The sequence below is a fragment of the Solea senegalensis genome, linkage group LG20, assembly GCF_019176455.1.
Source record: "Solea senegalensis isolate Sse05_10M linkage group LG20, IFAPA_SoseM_1, whole genome shotgun sequence".
Classification (NCBI taxonomy): domain Eukaryota; kingdom Metazoa; phylum Chordata; class Actinopteri; order Pleuronectiformes; family Soleidae; genus Solea; species Solea senegalensis.
The window spans coordinates 17,379,192-17,402,499 of NC_058039.1; the positions used below are offsets into that span (position 1 = coordinate 17,379,192).

At 40.9% G+C, this 23,308-nt stretch overlaps 1 protein-coding gene across 2 annotated transcripts in view; it reads right to left on the bottom strand.

Annotated features, from left to right (window-relative positions):
* nrsn1l (neurensin 1-like) overlaps nucleotides 1-23,308 on the bottom strand; it is a 110,763-nt gene that overhangs the window by 82,071 nt on the left and 5,384 nt on the right. The window lies entirely within an intron of this gene.

Consider the following 23,308-nt stretch of genomic DNA (forward strand, 5'->3'; position numbering starts at 1 on the left):
GAACACATGCCCCTGCCCAGATAACACTGTAGGCGTAAATCCTCAGCTGACAGACATGATGTAGGTGTCCGGGCAGAGATTAGCCTATTTCCTTCTTGAGTCTGGGAAAAAAAATACTGAATCAGCTTTAAAATACTGCTGATGCTCATCTCGAATAGTCTAATCTGTGTGTGTGTGTGTGTGTGTGTGTACCTATTTTTAAGATTAAACCCAAGGTGTCAGGAGTTATGGACGTGTGCTGTGCCTCAGCTTTTTAGTGAACAAAGCTCATGCTATGGATTAGACCGATGGGAGGCTGTGTGCTTTAACTCAGGTATTAAGCTGACGCGCTTATCTGCTGTGAATTTAATTGTGCGCAAATAGAGACTGGGCAAATAAGCAAAACCAAGCAACTTTTGTATTCCGTGCAAAGATGAGACTCCAGCTGACTAATAGTATTGTGAGCAGAGGATGAAGTCGCACTTCCTCTGTGCGTGTTGTGATCTGTGTTTCCTTGTGTGCATGTGTGTGAGCTCTGTGATTCCGAGTGCTCTTCTGCTGCTGCTGGAGCACATCTGCTTCAAGGTTCAGACCACGTGTTCAGAGATTGTTTTTTAGCTGCCTAGGTTTGAGTGGTTATTGGAGTTACTGTTGTCTTACATAGTTTTTACCCAAGTCTGGTCATTGACCTCCTGAGAGCTGCTGCTGCTGCCGCTGCTGCTGCTGCCGCTGCTGCTGCTGCTGCCGCTGCTGCTGCTTCTCTGTGTGTGAAAATCCCAGTAGATCAGCACTTTGTGAAGTACAGACACAAACATCCCAGCAACATGCAAAGTCCCTGGAATCAACCTCCACTTTATACGACTCATCAGGTCAGCTTGACCACATCTACACGTCCCGGTTATTTACTTCACATAAGTTGTACTTCATAAAGTGAGCGTAGCGTATATACCCGATCTGCGTAAGAGATAATTAAAGGTGTTCAGGTCACTGTAATAAATGGCTGACAAACTCCGTGACGGTGGCTTTCCTTCCTCGTCTGAAAGCAACATGACTCAGACTGGCACTTCCTCTCTGACTGAACTCTGAATAACACGTGTGAACAGAGTCTCAATGCTTTCTGTGTTGGGTGTTTTGCCTTTTGCACGCGCATGGACATCGATAACATCGACATATTTCCCTTTTGGAATATCTTTTATTATCTTATTGTAAACACTACTTTGTCCCTCAGATAGAAACAACGACTCCCTTATCTGGACGTTACCGCCAGCGAGGTCAATCATTTCTCAGCAGTTTGAAATGGGAAAGCACCCGTACAGATAAAGAAAAGTATGACAATGTCCCTGACAGTGAATCATCCAGTCATTCCTACAGTATCACTTCTTTGTTTTTGTCCATATATTACATGAAACTTAGTCTGTGGTACATTTCAACACAGCACTCCAGCTTTGTCCCCCCTCTTAATACTAATTAAGGGCCCTCGACAATCACAGGTCAAATCAGGGTGACATATTTGTTATTGATTGGCCCAGAGGGGGGACTGCATTAGATATGGATGGTGACATGTTTGCCGCTGCCACCATCATACACCGTATATTATGACTCATATACCTCGAGGAATTATATCCCGCTCTCATAGTTCAGCATGAGAGGAATCACTGCGCGTTCCTGAGACTCATAAAGCTCGACATACTCTGAACCGTCCGTCCACACTGCCCCGGTGCTGGTGTCCGACATTCAGGAAAGTTTGAAAGATTAAAGACGACATATTCATCATGTGACACAGTGGCATCGTCCTTGCTGACGACGCTTCAATTTTGATAGCGATTTTAAAGAAAACTTTAAAGTTAAATCATAACGTGGAAACAGTATGCAATAGGGAGGTCATGTAAGTGTAATACCGTCTTACGTACTCACCGGGTATGGGAGTACATAAGACATTCTAAATGACTAATTTCTTACCTCAATTCATCTTAAAATTGCATTCTGGGACACAAAAAGTTTTATTTCAACTGTTTAATTACAGTTTTGAGTTTTCTCTGCCGAAATGCATTCTGGGATTACTGTTTTTGTAAAAAAAATTTGAATTGGAACAGTAGCTGATGAGTATGCGAGTACAGCACAGGGAAGTAGGCACATCATGTGTAACACAGGAAGTTGTTCTCTGTGTTCACCTGTGGTACTTCCTGTGTAATAACCATGAATCTACCTGGTTAATTGTGTTAAATCTTTACTGCACTATTATAAAGTAATACAGAAGCTAGTGCCTGCGTACTGCCTTTGCACTACTTCCCTACAATACTTAATGTCTCAGAAAAATCTTTAACATTTATGATGTGAGACAAAATCTCCTCCAGCACATGGCAAATATTCTCAGTGGGATTAAATTAAGGGTCTGGACTCTGTGACGGCTAAGTGTCCTGTTCCCTGAATCATTCTTTCACAACTTGAGCCCGATGAATCCTGACCATGTGTCAGCTGACGTCATCGGCTGAAACTCAGACGCTCACACTGCCCCCACAGCATTGTACGGCAGGTACAAAATAAAATATTACAGAATGGGAGTTTTTGATTTTCTTCAGTGTCAAAGCTTCAAGCCTCTGAAAGAACATGATGTGTGACTGACACTGACAGCTGCTGTTATGTCAGCCGCCTGAGTGACAACCGACTAGTAAACATTATATTGTTTGGCCCACAGACACAGACACAGAGTATTTCTCCCACTGTCTGTCCCTTTACAACGTTCGGCGTTACGAGCAGCCATTAAGCTGTTAAGTTCTTCTCTCTTTTTTCTGTCCCACTTGGACGGTGGAAGCCGTAAGCCGGCCTGCCAACATGAGCTCTATTTGCCGAAATCACAGAAAAGTGTTATTTTAACACCTGTTGAAACGTTGTCAGTTTTAGTGTTTGTTTGACACACTGTAGAAAGTGGTGGTGTGTGGGGTTAATGCCCCTCACGCACATGTGAAACGTTTTTGAAAGAACAGCATGAATTATCTTTAAACTCAATTCTGACCTTTTCTCAGAACTCTGACTTTCTTTACTCTCATAATTCTAATTTTCTTTAATCTCATAATTCTGACTTTCTTTAATCTCATAATTCTGACTTTCTTTAATCTCAGAATTCTGACTTTCTTTAATCTCAGAATTCTGAATTTCTTTAATCTCAGGACTTTCATTAATCTCAGAATCCTGACTTTTTCTTTTATCTCAGAATTCTGACTTTCTTTAATCTCAGAATTCTAATTTTCTTTAATCTCAGAATTCTGACTTTTTTCCCAGAATTCTGGCTTTTCTTTAATCACATAATTTTGATTTTTTTTTAAATAACATAATTCTGACTTTTATTAATCTCAGAATTCTGATTTTCTTTTCCCTAATCTCAGAATCCTGACTTTTTCTTTTATCTCACATAATTTGGATTTTTTTTAAATAACATAATTCTGACTTTCTTTAATCTCAGAATTCTAATTTTCTTTAATCTCCGAATTCTGACTTTTTCCCCAGAATTCTGGTTTTCCTTTAATCCCATAATTTAGATTTTCTTTAATCACATAATTATGACTTTCTTTGATTTCAGAATTCTGACTTTAATCTCAGAATTCTGACTATCTTTAATCTCAGAATTCTGAATTTTTTTCCCAGGATTCTGTTTTTTCTTTAATCCCATAATTTAGATTTTCTTTAATCCCATAATTTAGATTTTCTTTAATCTCAGAATTCTGACTTTTCTTTTACATGTGGCCCTAATAGTCTTCCGTACAAATGCAAGTATAAGAAGTCAAACACATTAATTCTTCCCACCATGTGTTGCTTATATTTCATACACGCTAATTTGCCAAGAAAATAGAAGAAATTGCGTCGTTTTGTTTTGACATAATTGTGATAATTGTTCAGCACTAATCTACAATACGGTTAATGTCCACCCACACAGACATTACACTGTTCAATTTACATGACTGACACTGTCACTCTGCTCTACACACTCACATCACCTTGACAACAATCATGCAGAGTTTTTCTCTTTCCTTTGGTAATTACATTTCTGTCCAGATAAGTGTAAAATCGACATGAATGATGTGCGGATATCTCGTTTAAAATTAACCGCAAGTCCAATTCACGAAGTTGATTAAACTTTGATTCAACTTTTACATGTTTTCATTTCCCTTCAAGATGTTTTTACTTTGTAATCTGCTGTAGTTTTTAAATATACACCAGCTGGAAAGAGCTTGTCAGGAAAGGGAAGTGAACAAGGACCACAAGGACTCTCACTAAGCACTTGTGAATGTGTGCCGCTCACTGGCCATAAAATGATCCATTGTGTGCATGCACTCCATGCCCAAGTGGCTCCAGTTATATGAATTTACTTAAATAAAACTTTGATCAGACCATTTGCAATGTTGCCGAGTGTGTACAAGCCTGACTGACGAGCTTTAATGTGCAGTCACTCTGAATTACACACACCAGTGGTTTGCTGGCTCCACAGCTGCAGTCCAAGTGTAGTGAGGGGAGATAATTGAGTGTGAGTACACACACCAATATACGGTGACACTTCATATGAGCAAACATAAAGCCTGATCAAACACGTGAATACGGCGATACAGAACGCAGAATCTGCGATGGTCTGCGTGTGTGCGCTAAAGCTCCGTGTACCGTGACGTTTCGTGCTTTCTAAGTGTTAATGGGTCTGACTGATCAAATATCCTCTGATGGCTGCAAGGGAGATGAGGGTGACGTGAAGTCAATTGACCCTCATAGATTGTGTCTATACGGGCGGGAATTACATACAAATGTGTTGTTTTGTTTTTTTTAAACGTACACTTTCTGAAACTGAGGTCTGCTCGGGTCAGAGTGACGTACGTCTCTAATCTGACACATTTCTGCTGTGGTTTGACTGCACATGCTCCATGTAGCACTGTAACTCTTTCCAGTCCACTTAATGGTACGAGCTCTTGTTTTGATCAACTAACATGTAACTACGGAAACTTGTTATTATATGAGGAATTACACCATATGAGGAAGTCCACTGGCTCATATATGTAAAACACAATCCAGACTTGTTTCTTTAATCTCAAAATCTTGACTTTCTTTAATCTCAGAATTCTGACTTTCTTTAGTTTCAGAATCCTGACGTTTTGTTTCATCTCAGAATCCTGACTTTCTTTAAACTCAGAATCCTGACTTTTTCTTTAATTTCAGAATCCTGATTTTTTTTATCTCAGAATTCTGAGGAAAAAAGTCAGAAGTCAGAAAGCTGACTTTCTTTAATCTCAGAATCCTGATTTTTTTTCTTTAATCTCAAAATCTTGACTTTCTTCTCTCTCTAATCTATTAGAGTTTTTTCTTTAACCTCAGTCCAGACTTTTTTATTTAGTCTCAGAATCCTGATTTATTTAATCTCAGAATCCTGACTTTTTAGTCTCAGAATCCTGACTGTTTCTTTAATCTCAATATCCTAACCTTCTTTAATCTCAAATTCTGACTTTCTTTAATCTCAGAATCCTGACTTTTTCTTTAATTTCAGAATCCTGACTTTTTTCTCTCAGAATTCTGACTTTAATCTCAGAATTCATGCTGTTTTTTTATTTATGTGGCCCTAATACTCTTCCGTACAATCGCAAGTATAAGAAGTTAAACACATTGATTCTTCCCACCATGTGCTCATCTGCTAAGCAAATAGAAGAAGAGTTTTGTTTTGACATAATTGTTATAATTGTTCAGCCCTAATCTACAATACAGTTAATGTACACCCACGCTGATGTTGCACTGATCAATTTACATGACTGACACAACACAAACCAGACTGCGCTACACACACACACACACACACACACACACACACACACAATGGAATAGGAAGCTGACAAATCAGAATATCAGCGGTTCAAAGTGAAGGTGAACGGTGTCCCGCTACACTGACACGTCCATGTTTTGTCACGTTAGCACACATTCAAGGCAAAGGTTACACTATGTACAGTCACAGCAGAGCTCAGAGACGACCAGCGCTGCTTACTGGTCGGCTGTGGAACTGAAGGCTTCACAGATATTGCATCATTTATTTTTAATGGTGATGTCATTCAGATCAGAGGACTCACCTATTGCTCTTGAAAATTGATTTCACATTTGGAAACTGTGCGTGTGATCTTCGAATTTCACACTATTTGGGTTTGAAATGTGTGACCTTTTGATCACGAGGCTGTGGCACAATCCCAGCAAGAAAAGAAGGACAAAAGGGAGAATTTGTACATCCTTCCTGGTTTGGAACAGCGTGTTTTCGTCCACTTGTGTCAGTGACAGGATGTGACAACATAAACCTGCTGTGTGAAACCGATCCTGCTGCCGAGCAGTAGGAACTAGACGAGTGAGACGGATAAATATTTATGGCTTCGTGACTTGGCCTGTCCTGGTCAGCGGCCACGAGCGTGGGTGTGAGAGAGTAATCTGTGAAGAAACGGAAGTTACCAGTCACAAAAAATAAGATTTATAAGGAGAACAATCTGGATGAATTACATCCTCTGGGATTATTTCCCACTCCGTCCTCTCCCTGATATCAACATTAGCAGTTCACTCGTCTGAGAGCAGGTAATTCAGACTGACCCGGGCGGCCAGAGGACTTGGAGTGGCTTCAAAAACCTTGAGAGGGACAAAGACAGAAATACAACAACACAGCAGAACAACCTAAACACGGGGAGGGAGATAGATGAGGAGAGAAGGAGAGAGGGAAGGAGGTGATGAATGGTGTTGTTTTTCTTTGTAAGGAGGATAACTGTATCCTCCTCTGGGAGCAGCGGAGCCGGAGAGCGCTGGTGAGCACCAGTCATGTGTCTCGGAGACAGCCAATGGAAGTGTGCGGATTTGGTTCATACGTGAGTTTACTGGGTCAGAGTCAGAGCAGCGGAGGAGGCAACAGCCAATTGGAATGTGAAGCAGCGTCTGGAGGATTAGCCAATGAGGTTGGAGTCTGGTGTCTGGTACCAGTTGATGTCTGACAGTTAGACAGACTGTATCTAATTACCACAGCCTAAGCTCAGCATGGGTCTGTGCGTGTGTGTGTGTGTGCGTGTGTGTGTGTGTGTGTAGCTGGGGAGAGCAGGGAGTAAAAATTAGAATTAGAAAAGAGGAAGGTGGTTTGGAGGTTTTGGCAAAAGTTGAAAACAAGGCATCAGATCTGGAGAGCTGCCATGTAAAACGGTGCCAAAAGACAGTGTAAATGTAAATATATACAAGCCCTGGATCCAGATTTAACTTGATTAAATTAGCCATATGAGGCAGTGATACACACATACCATTGCTCTACATGCCTATTATTGAATGAAATGTGTGTGTGTTTGTGTGATAAAATGTGAAATTTAGTGCATTTGTCCATTTCCTGTGTGGGTGAACAGGCCACGAGTAGAGGTTTCAGTTTCCTAAAGTTTAATGTTCTATTATTGTTTCTCACCAGTTACAGACAGACAGACACGTTATTAATGACGAGATACTGACACACACACACAGTTGATATACATATGTCCATACATACACATGTGCTCAACCTCAGCCAGGAGTGGGTGGGTGTGGGGTAGACAAGGGCAGCTGGTTAGTGGGCTTTTCCTGTTTTGTCTGCTTCTCTCACACACACACACACACACACACACACACACACACACACACACACACACACACACACACACACACACACACACACACACACACACACACACACACACACACACACACACACACACACACACACACACACACACAATGGCCTGGTTTCCCCTCCTGCTCACTTGCATGTTTTCATATGTGGCTCCTTAGTTGTGACATGAAGGAATACTTTGACATTTTGGGGAAAAGCACTCAGGGCCCAGTTTATCTCGCACAAAGACAAAAAAACTGCAAGTACAGTGAGTCTGGCTCAGTCCAGTTAACACAGATCTCAACATGTGACAGGTTGTTTTGTCTTTAATGTACAAAAAAAAGCAAAGTATAAAACACTTAGTGCTCCAGAAAAAAGATTGAAAAATCTTTCTGTTTCAAAAGTGAAAAAAATAATAAAAATGTAGCGGTAAGGCTAAATATATCTGGATGTTAGTGGAAACCTAATGTAAAATGATATCATCTACTTTTAAACCACAACAAACTGAATTTACCTTCAATTCTTTTACATGCAGTTCATAATGTAACAAAAACAAACAGCTTTTCTCCATCACTTGATTTGAAGTGAAGTGATTCACACAACGTAGTCAAACACAAGCTTGTAAAGTGTGTTTTTTTTGTGATGAGCTCAGGTAACACTTACCGACACTCACATGTCCCAGTTTCCACCACATTCAAAAGCAACATTTGTAGTAAAAAAAAAAAAACAAACACATTCAACCCTAATTTGTCTATTTGTGTGTCATTCAAAGAAAAAAAATAAATAAATCTACGTCAGGTTGTTGCAAAACCTGTGAGTTTACGAGTCGGTGTGAAAGAGCTCCAGGATGTTGACTCACTACTTTGTAAAAATGCTGACTTCTCCTCACGCTGCACTCTCAGACATCTGTAGTGATATTTAGGTGAAATTTCCTTGGTAATTGTTGGAGATGAACCCACGTTTTTTGGATTGTTGAGTCTTTTTAACTGATCTAAATTTGATTCCTGTGTCGGACGTCGCACTCATGTCTCTTTCAGAGACGTCACCCTCTGACTAATCAGTGGTCGGCAGTCTGTCGACGTCACATTTTAGCATCACTCGCTTGGAACCTCGCCAGAGCAGGTACTGAACAAAGTACCAGGTACCAGGTACCAGGTACCATCGTAGATGCAAAAGTAGATTAAAACTGAAGAGTGGAAAGGTACTATCACTGATGGAAAAACAAAACGGTTGAGGAAAAGTTGAGCTGAACCGAGCCATGCTAAAACCTGTATAACGGAAAAGCGACACACGTCTATACCCTGCCTTGGCCTTAGTCTCGGTGTCTAATGATCTGAGACCCGAAACACCCCGTGACCGCGGGTTCATCACTGATCGTGTGTCCAAGCTGCATCTTCTAGGGTGAACCTGTGATGTCACGCATAGTACCCACTCAGCTCACTTGGAAGAAGTACCTGGTGCTATGCTGGTGGAAACACGTGCCGTGCCGTGTCGAGCCGAGCCGGTGGAAACTCGCCATTAAGGGTCTTAGTTTGGGCGTTTCACAAACCAGCAGCTTCTTGTCGCTTCATATTTAAGACAATGTTGTTCTTTTCTAAATCCACAGCAAAGAAAGTGGAGTAAGTGCATTTCCCACACGGTCTTGTTATACTGCCGTCTTCACACAGTCTTGACAGTCACTGGTGTGACTACAGTATATAGACGTAATAAGTGGAATAAGGAAATAAACCATAGAATCCATCATGTGTGAGTACACGATCGTGCTCATTGGAGCATGTGTTGGTTCGTGTGTGTGTGTGTGTGTTCTGACTTTGATTACCGACAGTGTTCAGAAGTGCCTTGTTGTAGCGTGACAGTACTCAGTTTGTTGTGGTGAAGTGTAATTAAAACAAGTTTGCGGTCGGTGGCCAGCGTTGGCATCAGCGCAGCAGGTTTGCTTCTTTCTTTTCTCCTCTCTCTCTCTCTCTCTCTCTCTCAAACTTCTCTTTTCCTGAATAGACATTTGGACTGTTCCACTGAGCACCAAAAGCCCCGATCGAGGATAAGTATTAGAGAAATGAAATAATAATCGTGTGTTATCCAGTCAGTAGAGAGCATCGGTGCTGGTAGTGCTCCAACTCGGCAAAGGGCTGTTGTTGTTATTCTTTGATCAGACCAGCAGGAATAACAATATATAATTCATGACACACAGTCTAGTCTGGGAACACAAGGCACTGCAGTTTAATTATTGATCAAACAGAACAGATTTAATATCAATCACGGAAGCACAGGCAGAAGTGAGCAAAGTAGGAGGAATGGAAGAACCTCTCAGGCGCTGCTGTCTAAGCCTCTAATGAAAAGAAGACAAGGAATACAGCGCAGTTAATGCTGCGCCGGAACTCGGAGGCTTAGCGTGGACACTGATTCACTGAGACTAGAATTCACAGGAAGGCTGATACTGATCGTTCAGGAACTCAAGCTGTCCATACTCGCTACTTCTTTTCTTCTTCTGTTTTTACAAATCACTCTGTGGTATTCAAGGTTTTCCATGAAAAACTGCAGACGCAGGAGCAGAAAACAAACACACTATGATACTTTTACTACTTCTTTACACCTCTACAAAGATAGATACTATTACCACTACGGATACTACTATATCTTCTACACTAGCACTGTAGTATGAACAATGCTATTATTACTGCATTTTACAACTCTCCTTCTTTACTGCGATGACAATGACTACTCTAACACTAACTGTTGCTGCAGCAACGATTACTGCTATTATAACTACACTGCTGTTCTCACGACCTCTACCACTACTTTCATAGTGTGTGTATGAGGTATTGAAAAGGCTATCGTTCTTGACAAATATCTGCATTTTTTCATTTGTTTTCACAGATTAAAAACCTGATTCATTCTCTATTTTTGAACAATAAAACTGAACGTTTGCCTGTTTTGTGGCCATTTTTACGACTACTACAACTTTACTATCACTGCTACATCTACAGATACTATTGCTCCTGTACCTGTGCTACTGATAATACTCCTGCAACCATAGGTGTGCTCTGACAACAGCCTTGTACAAAGTACTTGAAAGTGATACTAAGTAGTAAGTACAAGTATCTTACCAGAAAATGACCAAGGTAGAAGTTAAAGTCAGCTTTTAGAAGATTGCTTGAGTAAAAGTCTTAAAGTACCTGACATTTACTGTACTTTACTGTACTGTTATTTATTTTTTGAAATGTTTCTCACTATTGCACTGTATTGTTCTTTTTTTAATCTTATTGTATTATATATTTTTTATTCTTATTCTTATTTTTATTCTATTCTCTTTGTTTTTTCACAACTGAGCTGTGGTGAATGTGTGTTTGCCCCCTGGGGGAGGAATAAAGTCAATTCAATTCAAATTCAATTCAAACTTAAAGTAACTTTCTGATATAAAATGTACTTAAGTATTAGAAGTAAAAGTAGCAATTACAGTTTTGAATAAGACATTTATTGTGGCTTCTTAACAATAAAAGTATAATAGCTACAGGCAAACAACCAGTTGGCCGCTCAGCTGACAGCGTAGTGAACGACAGAAACCCGGAGACCAGAGCCTCGGTGTCCACTTGGAGCCGAAATCTGTGGCTAACAGCTGAGTGGCTAACAGCTGGTGGCGCTAAAAACAACTAGCGACAACAAACAGGCGTCACGTCACCAACTCAACTTTTATTTTGTAGTAACGCGTAACGAAGACGGTTCAGGGAAATGTATCGGAGTAAAAGTAAAAGTTGTCCGAAATATAAATAACAAAGTACAGATATGTGGAAATTCTACTTGAGTACAATAGCAAAGTATTTGTACTTAGTTACATTACAACACTGTCTGTACTACATCAGCTGCTGCTGGTACAATTCCTTCTACTGCTGCCTCTATTCTCCACCACTACACGGACAAAGTAACGTGTTTATGTTTAAATCTAACTCATTCAAACAGATTGACTCTTCAGTATATGTACACAACTGCAGTATAAACCGTGACATGAGTAAGACAAGCAACAGCGAGACTAAAAAGGCTTTGGTTTGCTCCACTCTGTGGGAGAAACTGTGCAGCTGAAGCTTAGTGATTGCACATGGGCCTGTAAGAGGCCTGCAGCTGTAGAAGCAATTCAACACACACACACACACACACACACCTACACACTACACACAAACCCTAACATATCTGCAGCTTCCTGTCGTTTACTGTCTATTGTTATATTTAGTGAAACGGCTCTTACAGACAACTTTCAACACTCATTTTCTCACACTTGGACTTGAACCGCACACAGAATTGTCTTGCAGTGTGAACTGGTGCTCAGACTGAGAGGAGAGAGAGAGAGGGGGAGAGGGGGTGATTGGGACTTTCCCCAGGATCCCAGAAAAGGGAGGGAGAAAGGAAGCAGACAGTGGGAGCGACAGAGGACAGGAACAAATACAGGAGGAGGGAAAATGGATGGGTTGTCTTGTGTATGGGTTTGTTTCTGTTTCCCACAGTGGAAGTGACCCAGTTATTAATGCACACTGTTACTGCTTAAAGACAGACAATGAGCCATGGATCAGTGAGAGAGAGAGACACACACACACACAGAGAGAGAGGAGCTGAAGAAGTTGTGTGGAGCGGCTGAAATGTGTCTCACTCTGCATCTGTCTTTCAGTCAAGGTTAATGGCACGTCTCCCGGGTCTCACTGCCGCTGCCAACGTTGTTCCCATTGATCCCACTCACAGCCACCAATGCTGCCTCCCATATGGCACTGCTGCTAATGCTGCTAATGCTGCTGCTGATGCTGCTGCTGCTGCTGATGCTGCTGCTGCTGCTGCTGCTGCTAATGCTGCTGCTGAGGGTGTGTGCGCTCGTATGATAGGGATCAGTGGTCTTGATTGTGACTCAGTTTGTGGTACGTGTGTTGATGGGAGTGTGTGTGTGTGTGTGTGTGTGTGTGTGGTCTCAGTGAGCCAGCTGCTGGCATTTAGGGGTGTGTGTGTGTGTGTGTGTGTGTGAGTGTGTGTGTGTGTGTGTGTGTAATAGTGGAAGAACCTCCCTGACATTATCAAACCTGCCCTGTCATCTCATACCAGTGATAAAAGAACAAGGCATCCTTTCACCCAGGTGTGTGTCTGTCTACATTAGGCCATGAAAAGTGGTGCACATCAGCGTGTGCATTAAAATGTGTCTTTATATGCATGTGTGTGTGTGTGTGTGTGCACATAACTCCCGCGTCCAGGTGCAGAGGTATGTCTGTCTCCTCCATGTGCATGGAGGTACAAAGCTGTGTGTGTGACTTCAGAGGGTGGTCTCCACCTGTGGATTAACCTGCAGACATTAGGCCTGGATTAAGTTGCAGCGGGGAGAGGAGGCTGCGTCCAAACCAGTCGAAAACTACCAGCAATGAAAAAACAAAAGAGAAAGGGACAGCCCCTTATTCTGCACATGCAGAATAAGGGGCTAATCATGTTTGACAACTATAAATGATTATAAATTGACTGATTCACACAGGAATGTGTGGGTCAGCCCGTGGTTTGTGTGTCGGGTATTCTACGAGAGAGCGATGCTGTGCTCCAGGACGATGTCCATTCATTCTAATTAAAGAACTGTTTGCCCACTGTTTGCTTTAAAATACTTTCTGGTTCGTCTCCGCCGCGCTCAACTCGTGACACGCGCTCGTTCGCCTCGTTCCCCGGTGACCCGCGTCGCAGAGGACGTTGACAAGAAAGAGTTGTCTTAGCGTTGAGAAAGCATGAAAAACATATTTCTGAGTCTCAAAGCACTTTCTTTGACCGCACCTGTCGGGCGACGAGAAATCTTCACTCAAGTTCCACTTATTATCAAAGAGCTTTTGATGCTTGCTTGTTGTGGAGCCTTCTGTCTTTTTACGCGGGCTTATTTCTCAAAAAGGTCACGATTGAACCTTTAATGCTGAAATGTTACTTTGTAAAAAAAGGTCAATGTCTCTGGTTTTACCAGCGAGTTAAAGAGTGGATAACAATTTAGCTCAAACAACAAAAAACAAGCAACATTTTTCAGATTTCATATCAAAAAAAGTAAATATGAAAAGCTACTAAACACTTATTCTTTATCCAACAGCATTATTTAAAACTTGGTGCTTTACTTTCAAACATAAAGGAATGGTTGTTCTTCTCACTAAAGTGATTTGTTTTATGTCAAGGCAGACGGAGGCAACAGCAACATTGCACGAGTAAAGTGAGACGGCTGCAAACAGGTTGTGGAGTAAGACTGAAAACACCATCGTGTGCCCATAAAAAGTTAAGAAAGTGATTTCTACTGCTGAAAGTTTGATAAACACTCAGTGACCCTGTGCTGCCAGTGTGTGATCGTATCATTTCTGTTCATGAGGACCAACCAACAACAAAAAGTTACACACGGCAGCTTTAATGCAGTTCCATCTAAACAAGTCAAAGCAACACAGCAGGGCGTGGCTTATCCACCTCCATGAACTGCATCAGCACGGGGAATATTCTTTCAAACTGTTTCACTGAAGACGCAAACCAAAAATATCAGCGCTGGCCTTCAGAAACACATCAGCTGGTTCATGAGAGGGGACTGCGAACCACATCTGAGCCTGCCAAAAATCACATTTCCCCACGACGATATAGCTGGTTTACATTAACTCTCACACATGCATGGCGAGGACTCCAGTCCTCCAGTCCGCCCCCATTTCACATTTCATTACCAAGAAAGTCTCAAACTGTTAGGCCGGCCTCTCCCACACAGCAGACATTTCTAATGTTACGCATCATGACTTAAGACGGAAAAACAGCAGTAAAATGTGACGCTGAAGTGATGAAGAGATAGTCCTGCAGGCCTGAGAGCCACTGCATAGTCACCCTATGGGATTAAGAGCGATGGAAACTGGATATTCCCGGGTCAAAGATGGCTGCTACATGGTGTGATCTACTGCGCAGAGCAGTGCGATACCTAACGGTCAGGGGATTACCACATGTCTCAGAGAACCGCCCCTCAAAACACGTAGGTTCTCTCTGGCCTATGATAGTTGTTCATTATGTTTAGCCTCATTAAAGCAGCTCCTCTGGTACAGCGACATCACACAGACAGCAATAATCAATGACATTGTCCTTGACCTGTGAGTCTTCCGTTTTATTAGTTGACCGCAACTTATGAAGGTGGCGTCTTTCCTACAACTGTCTGTTAATAAAGAGCCTAAGAAACACATCATTTCATCTGTCAAGTGCTGCAAAAGTCGCACAGCACTAAAGCACCGAGAACAGAAAGTTAGTATAAACACAAACCAGCAAAGAAACTATTAAAGGAAGTTGTTAATCATGATTAAAGTTATTAAATGCACCATTATATTCATATAGACTAACTTTATACATCAAACACACAGAAGTTAAGATAAAAATTAAACTTTTACAAAAAAATGGACCAACCAACACAGTCGGCGGAGGTTAAAAATTAATAATAAGAATTTAAAATGCAAAAGGCTAAAAAAGATGGCTGAGGTGATGGGCTGGGCAGAGGCGATTCTAGAGTCTCTTGGGGCCCTAGACAAAAACTCGTAGGGGCCCCTCCAACCAGTGTCCACCCTTCAAAGTGGATTCAAAGTTGGTCAGCACTCAGGGGCCCCCTTCTGGCCTGGGGCCCCCATGCATTTGCCTGCATTGCTTGTTGGACGGTCATGATGGGTAAGATAATTAAGTCTTGAGTTTGGATTTGAAGGTAAACAGTGATGATATAGTTCAGATGTGACGTGGGAGTGTATTCCAGAGTTGGGGGCAGACGATACCCATCCATTCATCCTCCACATGAGGGTGGCAGGGGGCGCTGGTGCCAATCCCAGCTGACATAAGGTAAAAATGACGCCGCTTCATTGTCACACTCACAGCTACGGTCAACTTAGAGTGTCCAGTTTGCCAAATTCACAAATCTGCATGTTCTGGGAGTGTGGGAGTCCAGAAACACTGACTTCGATTCACTTCATGTTCCACAAAAACCACATTTACAAACAAAAGCAACTCTTTTTCTTTCCCTCGTGTGTTAAAGTTACTCACATATGATATTTTAATGAGACGCCGCAGATGCCGTGAAACCGCGAGCAAAAACCGACAACATACAGCAGTTAATGCTGCGCCGCGATATTTCAAACTGCACTAAGATGATAAAGGTTCTGTCTGAGTCTCACAGCCCATATGGATCAGTTTAAAACACACCTTGGTTTGGCCCACTTTCAGAATGTCACAGGACATTTATCTTTATTCCCTTCTTCCTCTCCGTACCTTATGGAGGAATAGCATTTACAGATGTGCTGCACTCGCTCTCCCTCTCTCTTGCACTTTACTTACATGGTTTTCTGCCTGCGTACACTTACAGACCTTTCCATCTGGAAAATATATCCTTTCTCTCAACCTACAGCAGCATAGGAACAGAGGACTTTCACCTTCCCTTTCCTCCTCCTTTCATTTCTTTGCCTTCCTTTCCTCTTTTAATGAGAGATATACTTCAGGGGAGACTAAAGTAACTTAAAGATCGGATTTATTGCATTTAGTTTGACGTTCATTTGGAGATATTTCATATCAGATGATGTGAAAGCATAAAAATACTTGTGTCCAAAATAAAGTGAAACATTCATTATTTGCCGTGAATAAAAGTCTATTTTTTACTAAAACAGTGGTGAGTTTGTGACCGCGCCTCGTTAAAAACACCTCTCGCTCGTGATTGATGGCGTTTTGCACCCACACAAGCGGTGACATCACGCTGCTGTTGAGAGAACATTCACAAATGTCGGTTCCATCAACAGAAATTCCAGAAATATCAGCTGTGTTAAAAAAAACAAAAAAAAAACAAGCCAACAACTCAGTGTTGTTCATTTGGGTTAAAAACTTAGTAAATGTTTACTTCTCCTACATTCATAAATGGATCAAACTGTGTTTTCACATTCCGACGATCTTCAGTGTTTCAGCTTCATGTTTAGAAGAAATCTGCAGCGAAAACATCCCCAGAAATACACGCCGGCGTAAACAGGAAGTGGAGTCTCTCCTCTCTGCTGTTGCTTCCTCAGGCTCAGAATGTTTCACTCGTTACACAGAAACAACAGCGTTCCTCTTATGACTGAAAATAAGTTTTAATGCAGCTTTTCATGCAGAGCTAATTGTCCAAACGTTTGGGTTAATGTGTAAGTGCATCATTGTTTTCAACCAGAAAGTCTTTAAACTATAAAGGATACAGGCACCAGGAGAATGAGGATGAAGGCAACAGTTTCAATAATAATAATAATAATAATATACATTATGTATTATTATTACCATACTGTATAGAAATAATGTACACAACCTCATTATTATTATTATGTTCTAATTAAAGTTGATATCAGTATAATTTTGGTTATATTGCTTATATACAGTAAATGACATTGACATGTCATGTCTAAACTTATGACTCGATACAATGGTTGTATATGTGCTGGTCTCTTTCTTCTGTCTCTACCTCACCTCACTCCCCCACCTCTCCTCTTTCCCCCAATCTTTCCTTTCACCCCAACCTGTCTCAGCAGATGGCTGCACATGTTTAAGTCTGGTTCTGAATGTAAATGTATTTATATTATGTATTAATATAGTGCTTTTCTGGTCTTGATCACTTCTCAAAGCTGACGTACACTACAGTTTTTCACCCATTCACCGATTGGAGTTTGTTTTTTTTGAGCAAATTTAGCGGCGCCACTGACGACGACGACGCGGTAGACTAGCCGCTCGGGCTCATTTTTATATATATATATATATATATATACATACATACATATACATATATAAACATATATATACATATACATATATGTGTATATATGTATATATATACATATATATACATATATACACATACATATATGTGTATATATATATTTATGTACACATATGTATATATATATATATATATATAATAAAACTGACTCAATAAAATTGAATGTTCAGGACTCCAGTGGTTGCTAAAAAGCAGTCTGTTATATATTATAAATGAGAAAAAGCCTAAGTTTCTGTCTCAGTCATTAGTTCTGCTTTGGTATGTTGTTCCAATTAGTAATTTATGGTCCAATTGACAGAAAATATAAAGCATTATATATAGAGCATTTTTTATTTTTTTTTTAATGGCACTTAGAACCAGTTGATGACGTCATGGTGGGTTGCCACTTGGATTAATAATCAGATTGAATCAGTTCTACTGTAATTACTCGCAGCAGGTCTCTGTTTATCTCAATGAAAGAGCTCTAAAAACCCCACTGTTCGAGCTGAGCTGCTGAATATGATCATATTTTTAGAAGCTTGAGCTGGTAGAGAACAATCACGCTAGCAACCCTCGACTCACACACTTTTATTGTACATTTATTATAGTCATTTTAGTGAAGTAGCCGCCATGCACAGGTCACATGCTCTGACCTTTGTCCAGTGGATTGCTTCCAAACACAAACACACAACTCGAAGGAGCATCTGAATAAAGTTTCAGCCTAAAATATTCCACCTTGATCAGCGTCTAGACGGGTTTGAGACGCACAAACAGAACCTGAGAGCCTCTCCTGTATCACACGTAATGACCCCAGCGCCTGCCTCCAGTCTACTTATATAAGCAAAGATTACACAAGCAAAAAAAAAAAAACAGAAATACAGGAAGGAGCAGACGAATATAGCTCAGTGAATCTCTGTGTGTGTGTGTGTGTGTGTGTTTGATCAAGCGTGCAAGCTGCAGTGTATGTGAGGCGAGCGGTGCCGTTTGAAAGCAAGACTGTGCATGAGTCTATATGTCAGAGACGGGCAGAGAGAGAGAGACAGAGATGGAGGAGAGGGAGGCATGGGTTCGCGCACATTCCCTGTGCTTTAGAAAGAGAGCAATCTATCACCTCAGCCCTGGCTCGAAAGTATAAACAGTTTGAGCTGCTGCAAATTTATGTTTTATACAACTCCTCGGGAAGTGTTGTTTCTGATGAAAGTCAGAGCGGTCGCGTTAATGTGTGAAATTATTGTGAGAACAAAAAGGAAAAGCTGGAAGGTACCGGGGGGAGACGGGGGAGGAGGAGGAGGAGGGGGAGAGGAGCAGGAGGTAGTGTGGGTTTGACTTAAACAGCAGAAGGACTGCAGGAGCCACTTCCACACTTCAAGGGCTTTAGTGACAGGGAAGCTGCTTTTTTTCAGCAGCGTCAGCACTTTTCTTCATGAATGTGTGTGTGTGTGTGTGTGTGTGCGTGTGTGTGCAGATCCACAGGGAATGAAAACTCCCCATGTTGTTTTTCTACACAGCAAGGACACAGTGCTGCATAGGCGCAAAGGACAAGCACACACACGTGGGCCCGTACTACTGAGTGCATTTTTTATTAAATCTAACACCAGCTCCTCATCTTCATTCACCTTTTGCACGATGAAATGTATTTAAATTAATATTTCATGCATAATTAGGCGGCGCGATACTTCATTGGTTTGTCTTTGGGAAAGGCGTCGCGTTTAATTAAATCACCTGACATTTTGATTGGATTCCCCTCACGTATGCACGGGCATGTGTTATATAAGCTACTGAGCGATGGTCAAGTTTCTTTAAAAAAAACAAAAAAAAAACATAATCACTTCCTCATTAGATGGACGAAAATTAATTATTATCCACTATTAATTACTTATCTAATTTGCAGCAGCAGAAGTAATTACTCATGGAACTTGTTCATTTGCTTTCGTTACTCAGCTCGTCTACGTCTCGTTTCCTGGCTCCTCCCCCTCTCTCCCTCTATCCTCCATTCCTGATACAACTTATGGACTTTGGAAGAATCTCGACGTTGATGGATTTCATGGATTCTGTTCCAATATTTGAACTGAAGCGACAAGGCAAGAATATTGGCGCTTTTCCATTATACAGTTTTAGCACTACTGCCTCTACTCTATTGGTATCAGGCACGTCATTATCCATTACTGTAGCACCTCCTCAACCAAGGGCGAACTAGCCACGAGCAAAGCAGTTATTCCATTAGAATCAGTGAATTACAACAGATTAGTTCAGTACTAATACACCAGATTCCTCTGTTAAATGTTGAGATTAACGCATCTTTTCAAGTCTTTTTCATCTGATCTACAGTTCGGCATTGTTGGCTTTGATTCCTGCGATCGGACTCTTCCAGTGACGACACTCTCAGTCTGTCCACGTCACATTTTAGTATCGGCTCGGTACTGAGAAACGTACAAGGTACCATTCTTTCAACTTAAACAATTCAAAGATGAGTACACTGAAACAGCAAAGGCTGCCGTTTGACAATTCTAGTTTCGATAGTTATTTGCTCTCTGAATTGAAAAAGTGCGACAGATAAATGTTGGAAACAATTCATATTTCAGCTCCTTGCATCAGAGTATAGTAGTTAATACTCAGACGTTATCTCATGTGGTCATTTTGTTTTAAACCTATAACACAAACAATATCAAACTAAAGCTACATATAAAAAGTCAGATTGAAAATCCATATGAACCATATGTAGGAAAAACGTGCATTTAGATACTTTATCCAAACATCCAGCTGTAACCAAGAGGCACGTTCATGCTGTGGTGGTAGAAACTCACTTGTTTTCCACGTCACACACTGTGACATTAACTCATCATCAAAGCCATGCTAATCCAGCAAACAAGATTAGACCTGAATTGTCAGCATCACTGAATTTTACTGGGATTAGTAAGTGCAGTGTAATTAGCTAATTGAAAAATATTTAACGATGCTGTCATATATATATATATATATATATATATATATGTGTACAATGAATGCTGCTTTATCAGGATTCATTCTGGGATGTTAAGAATGAATGAATGTAGTCTAATTTGCATTCATTTTATTGTGATAACAAACATTATTTAATTAATCTGGTGGCTTTAGTTCAGACAAACCACTTTATCCTTTGCTTCACTGAGACAAAAACAACCACCAGGAGAAAATCCCCCGCACTCACAGAGCACAGTGCTGCTAAACGACGGCTAAGGAACCATGAAATACCACCCTGTATCATTCAGGGGGCATCGATGAGTGGAGAGAAATGAACGTCAAAAAAAGTCAGAGCGAGTCCGGAGTGCGGTGGCACCGTGCGTCGCAGCCAGCAGCAGTAAAGTGCAGCCATCCCTGGCTGGCACACAGGACACCCATTCACTCTGTGACAGGGTGTCACACCACATGATTTATGATGGGTAATTATGGCTGTGGAGGTGACATCATATCCTACACGCTGGCTCTTGCATGTATCCATGGTGTGTGTGTGTGTGCGCACACGTGTGTGACTAATTAGTTATGCTGTCTGCATCCAGCAGTGACTGTCTTTGTTTTTCTACAGAACGGAAGACAAGGCATGTCACAACAACATATCTCGCAGTTCCTCCAGACGTGCAGCGATGCACACACACACACACACATTCACACTTAAACACGCCGCCACATATGGTCCCCACAAAAGGCTCCTCTATCCCCGCTTTCTAGCACAAATTTCATTGCTTTGTTCAGTCCAAGAACAGTTTTTTTTTCCTCTTTTTCTTATATCAGGAGAAGAGAAAACGAGCAAAAGAGAGCACACGGTCAACAGCTAACATTCCCTGACGGAGCTAACCGTCGCTTTACCCTGGTCTGGAATTGGCAGCAGTGAGATTGTACAATTAGAAATCATTAGTCTGCACATAACCACTGCTGACAGGCGTGAGTGCGACAAATGGGGAAAATGGAAGGATTATAAGACAATTTCACTCTACTGTACACATCTGCTAATTCACTCGCCGGGTTCTGAGTCAAAGCATTCGTTTGAAAAAAGGATTTGATGAACTATAGCTCTTGGATCAGAGACACAGAGTTGTAGATTTGCAGAATGGTTTTGCACGCTTGGTTAAATGTGTCATTAAAGTGGAGGAAAGTTATTCTTAAAGCTGCAGTTTGGTATCTAGGAGTAAAAACCATCACACAGTGTTGCTGTCGCCTCCGTCTGTCTTGACATAAAACAAATCAACAAATCACGTCCCGGCGACAAAACGACTTAAACACTGCGAAACGGCGTCGTGTGGCGCTGAAAGGCTTAATCAGAAATGTATGCACGACGTCTGAGTCTAATGTTGGAGAAGTATATATATATACATATATACACATACATATATACATATACACACATATACACACACACATACATATACATATATACACACATATATATACATACATATATACATACACATACACATATACATATACACATATATATATACACATATACACACATATACATATATGTATATATGTATGTTTATGTATACATATATGCATACATATATACACACATATATACATATATACACATATATACATACACATATATATACACACATATACACACATATATACACATATATACATACACATATACATATATATATATATATCTTTTTACTCCCTGCTCGTACAAATATTTTAACTAAAGTGACCTTTTGCAGTTGTTCCCTTCTAAGATCAAGAATGGATAAAACAAATCACCAGACAGAGAGTTAAACAATGTACCCACTGGCCTGAATTTCAATTCACAAGGTCACACAGGGAGCTTTCACTCCCCACTCATCAAACATGAACACTTAGTCATGAATCCTTCAGTGTCTTTTCCTTAATGCAAGGTCGTCCAATAGATTTAGAACGTTTCTCTCTGCCTTTCAAATGGCTGCACAAGTCAAGCAGAGTAAACTTTTTCTGGATTAGACCACATCACAATCACTCAATAACATCAAACAAGTCGCTCCATAACCTTGACCAAAAGTAACAGGAGCACCTGGTGCGTTAACTGAAGCATCTGTCCATAACAAGTTAAATGCGATGATATACTGAAAAACTGCTCATATATCACATTTCTTTGCCCATCGCTGCAGTAAAATCATTACTTCATCCACTGTACTTGATAAAAGTCCAGTCCATCTCCTGGGGTATGTATCCTCATGTACAGACTGTCATCACCCCCGCTCACTCTTGTGTTGGCCCTCACATGCATCACAGATATGTTTCAGACTGAGCCCTGTGTTCGGCGAGTCGTTGATGTTGTGCTTCTGTTTGGTCGTCATGAACAGAAATGATGTAACGTTATTTCTGAAACCGGGTTCTGTCAAGCAACACTCGCACACCTGACTGAGGGAGCGTTTGTACAGCGGTCGTCGAACTGCTTGACTTTTCCTGGACGCTTGTTTGTGTTTTCAGTCAAACTCCAACTCGTTTGAAGCCAGCTCTCTTCACTAGCACAGAGTTGTTGACGCCTTACGTCCGATTTAACTTTAATAGAACAAATCACTTCCTGTGTAGGAATGTCACCGGGCGACACGCAGTATGAGCACCACTACACTAAAAAACACAGAACATTTGACAACGGTTTGAATGTAAGAGACATTTGCTGATATTCAAAAGTAACTGTTATGGTGTCAATCTGATTACCATGTTGAAAGACTCAGTCAGTTTAAGGAAAAGAATGATAGTTGAGTGAAACCAGTAAAATACATTCTGGCATAAATTCTACAACCAAACAACTACAACAAGTGAATTCTATAAATAAAATAGCGTTTTTATTTACAGTGTATATGTACAAACAAAAATGGACAGAGAAGCTGAGCTTCCCTGGAAATAAACCTATTCTGTGTCACAGTCGAAGCTGAGCTTCAAGTGGTTTTCTGTCAAATCACCAAAGACGAACTGCTGATTCTGAACGCACCAGTGAC